Genomic DNA, 8,233 nt, shown 5'->3' on the forward strand with positions numbered 1-8,233 from the left:
AACTCCTGACTTCAAGGAATCCTCCCGCCTCGGCCTCCCAGAGTGCTAGGATTACAGGCGTGAGCCACCACGCCCGGCCTCTATTTATCTTTAGAAACATTTTCCCACTATAATATTGCCACGTGCCCTACACTTTATGAAAGTGCAGATCCCAGGAAGGAGCAGGGGTCTAGATCTTGATCTGACGGTTTCATAGGTTTTTAAACACAGACAGAAATTCATCATCAAAATATGCCAAGCTGTGCACTTTACTGTAAGGCTGTTGTACCTCAACAGAAAATAAAATGAAAATCAGGAAAAGGTCAATCACAAGGCAAGATTGGCAAGATGCTGGCATTTGTGTTGGGCACGTGAGAGTCTTTTACATGATTCTCTCTACTTCTATGTGTTTGACATTTTTCATAATAAAAAATAAAAGAATGATGGGCCAGGTGCAGAGGCTCACGCCTATAATCCTAGCACTTTGGGAAGCTGGGGTGGGAGGCTTAGCAGAGGAGGTCTAAGGTTGCTGTGAGCTATGATGATGCCACTGCATTCTAGCCCCGGGCGACAGAGCAAGACCTTGTCTGGAAAAAAAAAAAAAAAACAATGAGAGAACGAATACAGAATGAGCCTGCCAGCCTAGTTCATTACCAGAAGGAATCTGATCTTGCACTGAGCTGACCATAAACACACGCTGAATGGAGACAATGGGGTACCGAATGCATGTCACCTTACAGTGACAGGAACACCCAGGGCTACTGTCACCTAGTAGCCCTCGGTCTGTGAGCAGTTCTGGTTGTCAAGGTGTCCCTCGCCTGTGAGAAGACCCTCTGGGGACAGGCTGTGCTGACACCCCCTCCCAGACTTGCAGGGCCCAGCGGTGAGGCTGCGTGTGCTCTGTCGAGCCTGAATTCCTACCCCACCACGTGCCCCAACGTCCAAGAGCATGTGCTGGTGTGATCGATGACCAGGAAGAGAGCAGTGTCATTTGCCCAGAGAGCCGATACGGCTCAGAAAGCCCACGCACCAGCTCCACCGGTCACTTCTCATCGGGGCCACTGCTGAGATAAACCTGCTCTTCTGTGAAAGGCGTTCGCTCCGGGTGCCTGCCCGCCAGGACGACGTCTTTACCGTCGCTCCCCTGTTAACGTCACGAACGAGGAGTATAGTTCAAAGAGACTGCTAGCGAAACTCTACTTGGAAAGTTCCATCATCAAAACCGTGGAAGTCTAAAGAGAGAGTGACAGACAGACAGACGGACAGACCACACTGTCAAAGCAAAAAGTGCTACCTGCATGTGACGTGGAATCATTTATTCCACATTTGCTCAACACTGTCTGCCTTTTCCATTTCAGCCTAGTGGGAAGTGACAATCGTCTTCAACAGAGGTCCTGAAGGGACCTTCGAATCACACTCAGACGGGGGCATAGTCCCGTTCACACACCCCCTCGCCAGAGGCAGATGGGAGCGGCAGTGCTGAGTCGGGAATTAGACCACCGGGGGCCAAGTCTTGGCATTGCCGCTTATCACCTGCGAGACCTCGGGCGAGCCACACATCCACGCCCTTGCTTGTAAAGTGCCCGCCCAGTGGGGCGTTACAAGATGGAATAATGCACGCGTAGCCCTCCAAGAGCGCCTGGCACATACTGAGTGCTCGTTAGAGATTAGCTATTGGAATGATCCCACTCTAGTTTTCAAAGACCAACACTTTCAAACATCAGTGTTCCCAAGAAGCCTCACCTAATCCTCCCACTTGAGGTAAGTCACCTCTCTGGCATGAGCTAAGGTCCATGTCTCCATGAAGACCCCTCGCACAAACCGGTTTACAGCGGGGTATGTTGTGTCCCCCACGTGTGTGCCACTCCTGGGGAGGGTCCTAGCCTATGTGCCCCCTTCTTTTACCCCCCTCTGCCTCCCAGCAGCTGCGCCCGGGTCCCCGCCTGATCCTCCGCCAGCCCACCCCCAAAGCCTGTGCCTGTCCCTTTGTACGGGACTTTTTCAGAAATAGTTCACACCCATGATCGGTCTGGGAGAACAACAGTAGCTGTTGTCATTGTCAGTCCCGTCACCCCCTGCCAGCCCCTTAGCTTCGTCTAGGAAAAGGGATTCCCAGGAGTGGCCCACGCTGGCTCCTCCAGAGCCCGTTGGCCTGCGTGACTGTCCTTTGCAGCTGGGCTTGCGCTGGAGGTCTCGAAGGCTTTGCCTAATTACAGGCTGAGGCACATTGGAGGTACAGGATGGGCCAGACCCAACCCTCCAAAAATACATACAGCACGATCCCAATTCTAGAAAGGCAAACTACGGTGACAGAAGGAGTTTTCTGCGATCAGTGGTTGCCCGGCGGAGGAGGGGCAGGAGGGAGGGTTATAAGGAAGTATAAGGAAACCTTTTGGGGTTTCATTATGTTGGTTGTGGCAGTAGTTTCATGGGTGTATACATATGTCAAAACTCGTATGTCAAGACTCGGTTTCCTACTGGTGGAGTCAAGATACGCAGGGAGGCTGCCCAGCCTCCTTTGTAGCCCACCTGGAGCAAGGCTGGCCCCTCACAGGCCACCCAGACCCAGAGCAACTCAGACCACGTGCTGGTTATGCATGATCCCGTGAGAATGTTCTATGCCTGGCATGTGAATGGCATGTAAACACTCAAGCAGGGGACACCATTTTCCTCAGAAACCCGCCCTTCGTGGGGCCGGTGGGTGGGAAGTACAAAGCCCAGAAAGCACCACCTCAGCCTGGTCTAGAAGGAAATAAAGCCCTATGTGGAAAACGCTTCTTGGTGCCATGTGGCCCAGTGTTCGTCCCCTCGTGGAAAGCAGCCCCTACCATCCAGGTGTCCCTACTTGGGGGGCCTATTGCTGGGATTGGGGGGAACATTACTGAGGGTTTGGCTGGTGGCAAGAAGCTACCAGTGGTACCCGCCAGCCCTGCCCACCCTGAGCCCATCCACGGCAGCTCCCAGGATGCTCCTCTACCCTAGCAACCAGGGTGTTGCTAGGGCAACCCAGAGATGCCGGAGACCAGTGACCTGAGCCTCCCTCTGGTTCACTTGGTCTCCCTGCTCAGGGCTCGGCCAGCCTGCACTGGGGGCCTGAAACACTACGAAAGTCTTGTCTCCTGGGTCTGGAGAAAGACTGACACTCACTCATGTGCTCAATCATTTCTTCATTCATTCACTCATTCATTTACAGAGACACTGATTCAGGCATCCACCTGACAAACGTTCATTGAGCACCTACTTAGCGCCAAGCACTGTTCCCGGCAGAAGCCCCAGCAGTGCGAGAACAGATGGAAAACCCTGTTCTCTCGGAGTTTACACGCTGGTGGGCTTTTCACTCTTTCGTTTGCTCCTTTACGCAACAAACATTTGTTCAGCACCTATGAGTGCTCGCTACGAGTGAGACAAATGCTTTCTTTTAGCATCACAGAAACTCCAGTCCCTTCCACCTCCTGTCACCAACATTGACTGGATGCCTTTGGTGTGCAGCATGTGGCGGGGAGGCAGTGTCACAAAAGAGGCACCGCTTCGGTTCTCCTGGAATTCCCAGGCAAGCAGAGGGACAAGGACACAGCCACACCGCAACCATTTATCAAGCGCTTGCTCCAGGCGGGCACTGCACCAAGCTGCTCACGCGGATCATCTGGTTTTAGGACCAAACCTATCCTGTCCCAAAGGTCCTAGCAACATGCCCTGAGGTTAGCTGAGTACACAGAGACTGTCACCTCCTCGTCAATCCTTTTTCAACCCTGCCGACTGTTCCCAGGAGCCAGGCCCCGCGTGGGGCCTGCGTGTCATTTGCTCCTCTCTTGACAAGGGGCGGCTCTGAGTGGTCAGCTCTGCTTTCATGTTTATCTCCCAGCCGCCTCTGCTTACGGCGAGTGAGGCTGGTTTTCCTCTCATCAAAGTGACACATAGTGTCTCTTTTAAACAAATGTATTTGTTAACGTTTTAAAGTGATTTGATTTAAACAGAAATACAAAGTAAATAGCTATCCAGGTGGCACGTGGATAGGAAGAAAGCGGGAAGGTAGCCCAGGAGTGACTGCGTTTGGGAAACCCTGTGTCACGCTGTGTGTCCCAGGTGCGTCCACAACGCAGGTGACAGAGAATCGAGGTGGCCCTGGAAGGAGGGAGCTGAGGGGCAGAGGCCACGGTGGAGCCTGTCCCCCCATCCACCTTCTCGGGCCCAAGGCTGGAACCCAGGGGTGCCTGTTTCTCCACTCCTCTTCCTCTCCCCCCACTCTGCTGCATCGCTTGAGGGGGGCTTTCCAGGACGGTAGGGGTTTTCCAGAATTGGCCACCCTACAACTGACTAATGACTCACACTCAAGGCAAATCTGCCTAGGCAGGTGTGAACTCTGCCGAAAAAAACGTTCCCCGAGACCTCTTGCCCAGCCTCCGTTCACTCACGGCCGAGGTCATCTTCATTAGGAGGGAGAAAAAACCAGCCACACACACTCCAACTGGGGGCACAGCCCCTGCCGTCCACCCGGAACCTGACTTCCTGTGCACCTCCAGAAATCCCGGGGTGCGATGACTCGGCTTCCAGAAGTTTGAGCAGGGCCACCGCCAAAGGCCGGGAGGCATGACCCCTGAGTGGGCTGGCCGAGACAGGGGCTGGGGACAGAGCGGCATGGACTTTCGTGCCGAGGAGCAGTAAAGGGGACCTTCGTCGCGAGCTGGAGGAAGAGAACAGCGATGCACTTTTCCGGTGAGCGATCCGACGCCGCGAGATCGAATCCAGGAGCCGCACTCACAGCGAGTCCACTGCTGGGTGTGTATTGCAGGAAAACGTCACCCAGGACCACCAGGCAACATGCACTTCCGGGGCATTCGATGCAGTATCACTTAGGGTGGGCACGCACCTGGCGGCCACCTGGGTGCCCATGACAAGGGAGATGGACGAGTGAAAGGTGGAAGTGACCAGGCCTGTGTCAGATGCAGAGGACCAGCCACACACAGCCGCGAGCTGGGTCTTGCAAACGGCGCCGGGTGAGGAAAGCAGGAAACAAAACGAGCTCAATTGCACCATCGATTTTGAGAAAATTAAAAGTTCATGCACACGAAACAGCCACGTACGTTTTGTAAGAACACATTTAACTCAAAATATCGATAGGCAACAATTAAAATGGTTGTCACGGGAGAAAGAGAGAGAGAACGAGGTGTGAGGATAAGAGCCGAAGTGGAGGGGCTTTTTGCAAACAGCACACGCCAAGAATTCCCACAGCCCTAAAAGATTTACGGTTTCCTTTTAAAATAATGTTTTTAGCATTTTGTAAAGGGAGAAATTTAATTAAAGAAAAAATACTATCTAATAGTAAAGGTCATTGATTCTGAAACTTGGCGGTACACTGGAATCGCCTGGAGGGTTTTAAAAAATCCTGAGGCCTGAGTCCCACCCTCTGGAGGTGCCAGTTCTGGGGGTGCAGCCTGGGCATGTGGATCTTTCGGAAGCTGCATGGGTGATTTAAAAGTGAGGCCAGGGCTCACGCCTGTAATCCCAACACTTTGGGAGGCTGACTTGGGAGGATTGTTTGAAGCCAGGAGTTTGAGACCAGCCTGAGCAAGAGTGAGACCCCGTCTCTACTAAAAATACAAAAATTAGCAGGGTCTGGTGGCTCACACCTGTAGTCCCAGCTACTCGGGAGGCTGAGGCAGGAGGATCGCTTGAGCCCAGGAGTTCTGGGCTGCTGTGCGCTGTATCAATCAGGTGTCTGCGCTAAGTTTGGCATCAATATGGTGACCTCCTGGGAGCAAGGGACAGCCAGCTTGCCTAAGGAGGGGTGAACCAGCCCAGTTTGGAAACAGAACAGGTCCAAACTCCCATGCTGATCAATAAACTTTGAAGACCTGGAACTCCAGCCGCCTGGCCCAGAGCTGTGTCCTCCTCCCACCATGGCGCAGGGACTCCAGACCCCCACCCAGGCAGGGAGGGAGCTCAGGGCATAGGAGACCTTCAGAGGTGAGGGGCTGGGCGAGTTTGCACATACTCCTGACCTCAGGAGCCCTCAGGCCCAAGATGCCTGCTACGTGCATGTGCACACACACACAAACACACACACAAGTGAGCAGCTCAAACACCTCCACCTCCCTTTGCAGTCACTTACCCCATCCACCCCCTCTCTACTTCCAGAGCTGGTGTATGCCACACACACTCATCAATCCTAGTACACTCCGACCACAGGGCCTTTGCACAGGCTGTCCCCTCAGCCTGGGATGCGTCTCCCCAGATAGCCGCATGGCTCATTCCCTCGCCTCCCTCAGGCTGTGGCACAAATGCCAAGGAGGCCTTCCCTGCCCATCCACTTTGATTGCAGTTCCCAAACCAGTGAGCACTGCCAACGGCCTGCGTCCCTGCTCCTTCCCCTACAGCCCTCGCACCTGACATGCTGTGTTTGACTCATTAATTTTGTTGTTCATCTCCCCCAGCCAGGAACTAAACTTTCCCTCCAGGCCAGGCTTTGGTCTGTTGCTCACTTCTAAATCCCCAATGCCTACACCAAATCAATGCCTGGATCAGAGTAAATAATAGTAATAATAACAACATATACCACTTAAAATAGTGCTTACTGTGTGCCAGGCACTTTTCTAAGGCTTTGCATATATTGATGTACTAGTAGGTGCTCACCGAACACTCGCTCCCTGATGCATACACACCATGGGGTGTTTAAGACAAGAGTACAGACATTGGCACCAGATGCCTGGGTCTATCCAAATCCCAGTTCCAGCATTTCCAAGCTGGGCGACCTTGGGCAAGTGTCCTCCACTCTCTGAGCCTTTCCAGTAGAGCAGGGATCATAATCGTTCCCAGTCCACGGGTGAAGGGGAGGCTTGGTGAGGCAACCCAGCGGCGTGATTAGCACAGGGCCTGAGAGACGGAGCTCTTGCAAACATGAGTGGGCGTGTAAAACCCCTCACCGCTCGGCGTACAGAGTTGGCAAGACGCAGACACCTTTATGGTCACACTCAGAGCAAGGGTAGAGTGCCCAGCTCTTCCCACGGTGCATGCATTTCTCCCATAAACACATCCTGGAATGTGCCACAAACAGTCATGGACTGTCCCCCACCTCCCAGCCCGGTATAATGATCTCTCATGTAGACAGGGACAGAGATGCACACACATGCATGCAGAGCTGGCATCTCTCTGCTGGGTCCCCAAGCTCTGAGGGGCTTCCCTGGGTCCTAGAGCCCCCACCATGGGCCTCCTCCTCAGCATGTTAACCTTTCTGTTAGCACAAAGCCTGAGAAATAGGAGAAAGAGGCTTGTGGGGCACAGCCTGGCTCATCCTAGCAGCTGGGTGGGGCCGCTGGGGATTGGCTCAGGGGGTCACCCCATGGGAGGAGTCTTGGCACCCTGGCTCTGGCATCCAGCCCTGCCTCTCTGCTGCCCAGCCCTGCCCTGGAGCAGGAACTCTGTTAAGAAGTGGGTGGTGAGAGAGGGGGCCTCACCTCACTCCCTTTCCCAGCCCCCAGCTCTGTGTTCTGCACACGGCAGGCTGCCTGCCAGTCGAGACTGGCGAGGGAAAATCCTAGGCCTCCCACATTCCGATGACGTATCCGGGGACGGGTCACTTCATCTCCCTGAGCCTCTCCACAGTCACATAGCCATTGGTTCAAATTCCAGCCCCTGCTCTTACCTGCTGTGTGACCTTGCGTGGATCACAACCTCTCTGTACCTCGTGCGATCTGTATCCAACAACTATTGAGCCCCTTCTAGCTGCCAGACCCTGCAAGGCACTGGTTCTTTTGTCTGTAAATCTCACATAATAATAATAACTTGCCCACAGTGTTGTTGTGAAGACTAAATGAGATAGTATGTGTGATGGTTAATTTTATGTGTCAACTTGTTTGGGCTAAGGGATGCCCAGATAGCTCATAAAACATTATTTCTCCATGTGTCTGGGAGGGTGTTTCTGGAAGAGGTTAGCATTTGAAGTGAGGGACTGAGTGGGAACACCCAATGTGGGCGGCAACGTCCAATCCACTGAGGGCTCAAATAGAACAAAAAGGTAAAGGAAGGGTAAGATGAGGAAGGCTCCCAGCACTGGAAATGTCCTAGACTTTGATCTGGGACAGGGTTTCCCAACCTTGGCATCTACTGACATTTGGGACCAGAAATTTCTGTGTGGTGGTGTGTGTCCTGTGCACTGTAGGACATTCCACCTCCCCACGTCATGACAACCACATTGCTAACTGTCCCCTGAGGGGCAAAACTGCCCTGATTGAGAGCCACTACGCTAGGTAGTGGTTAC

General features: G+C 53.4%; 1 protein-coding gene across 1 annotated transcript in view; it reads right to left on the reverse strand.

Moving 5' to 3' along the window:
* TEKT5 (tektin 5) overlaps positions 1-8,233 on the reverse strand; it is a 41,870-nt gene that overhangs the window by 5,167 nt on the left and 28,470 nt on the right. The gene's annotated exons all lie outside the window — the stretch shown is intronic.

Source organism: Propithecus coquereli, unplaced genomic scaffold (assembly GCF_000956105.1).
Source record: "Propithecus coquereli isolate 6110/MARCELLA unplaced genomic scaffold, Pcoq_1.0 Scaffold27, whole genome shotgun sequence".
NCBI classification, from domain to species: domain Eukaryota; kingdom Metazoa; phylum Chordata; class Mammalia; order Primates; family Indriidae; genus Propithecus; species Propithecus coquereli.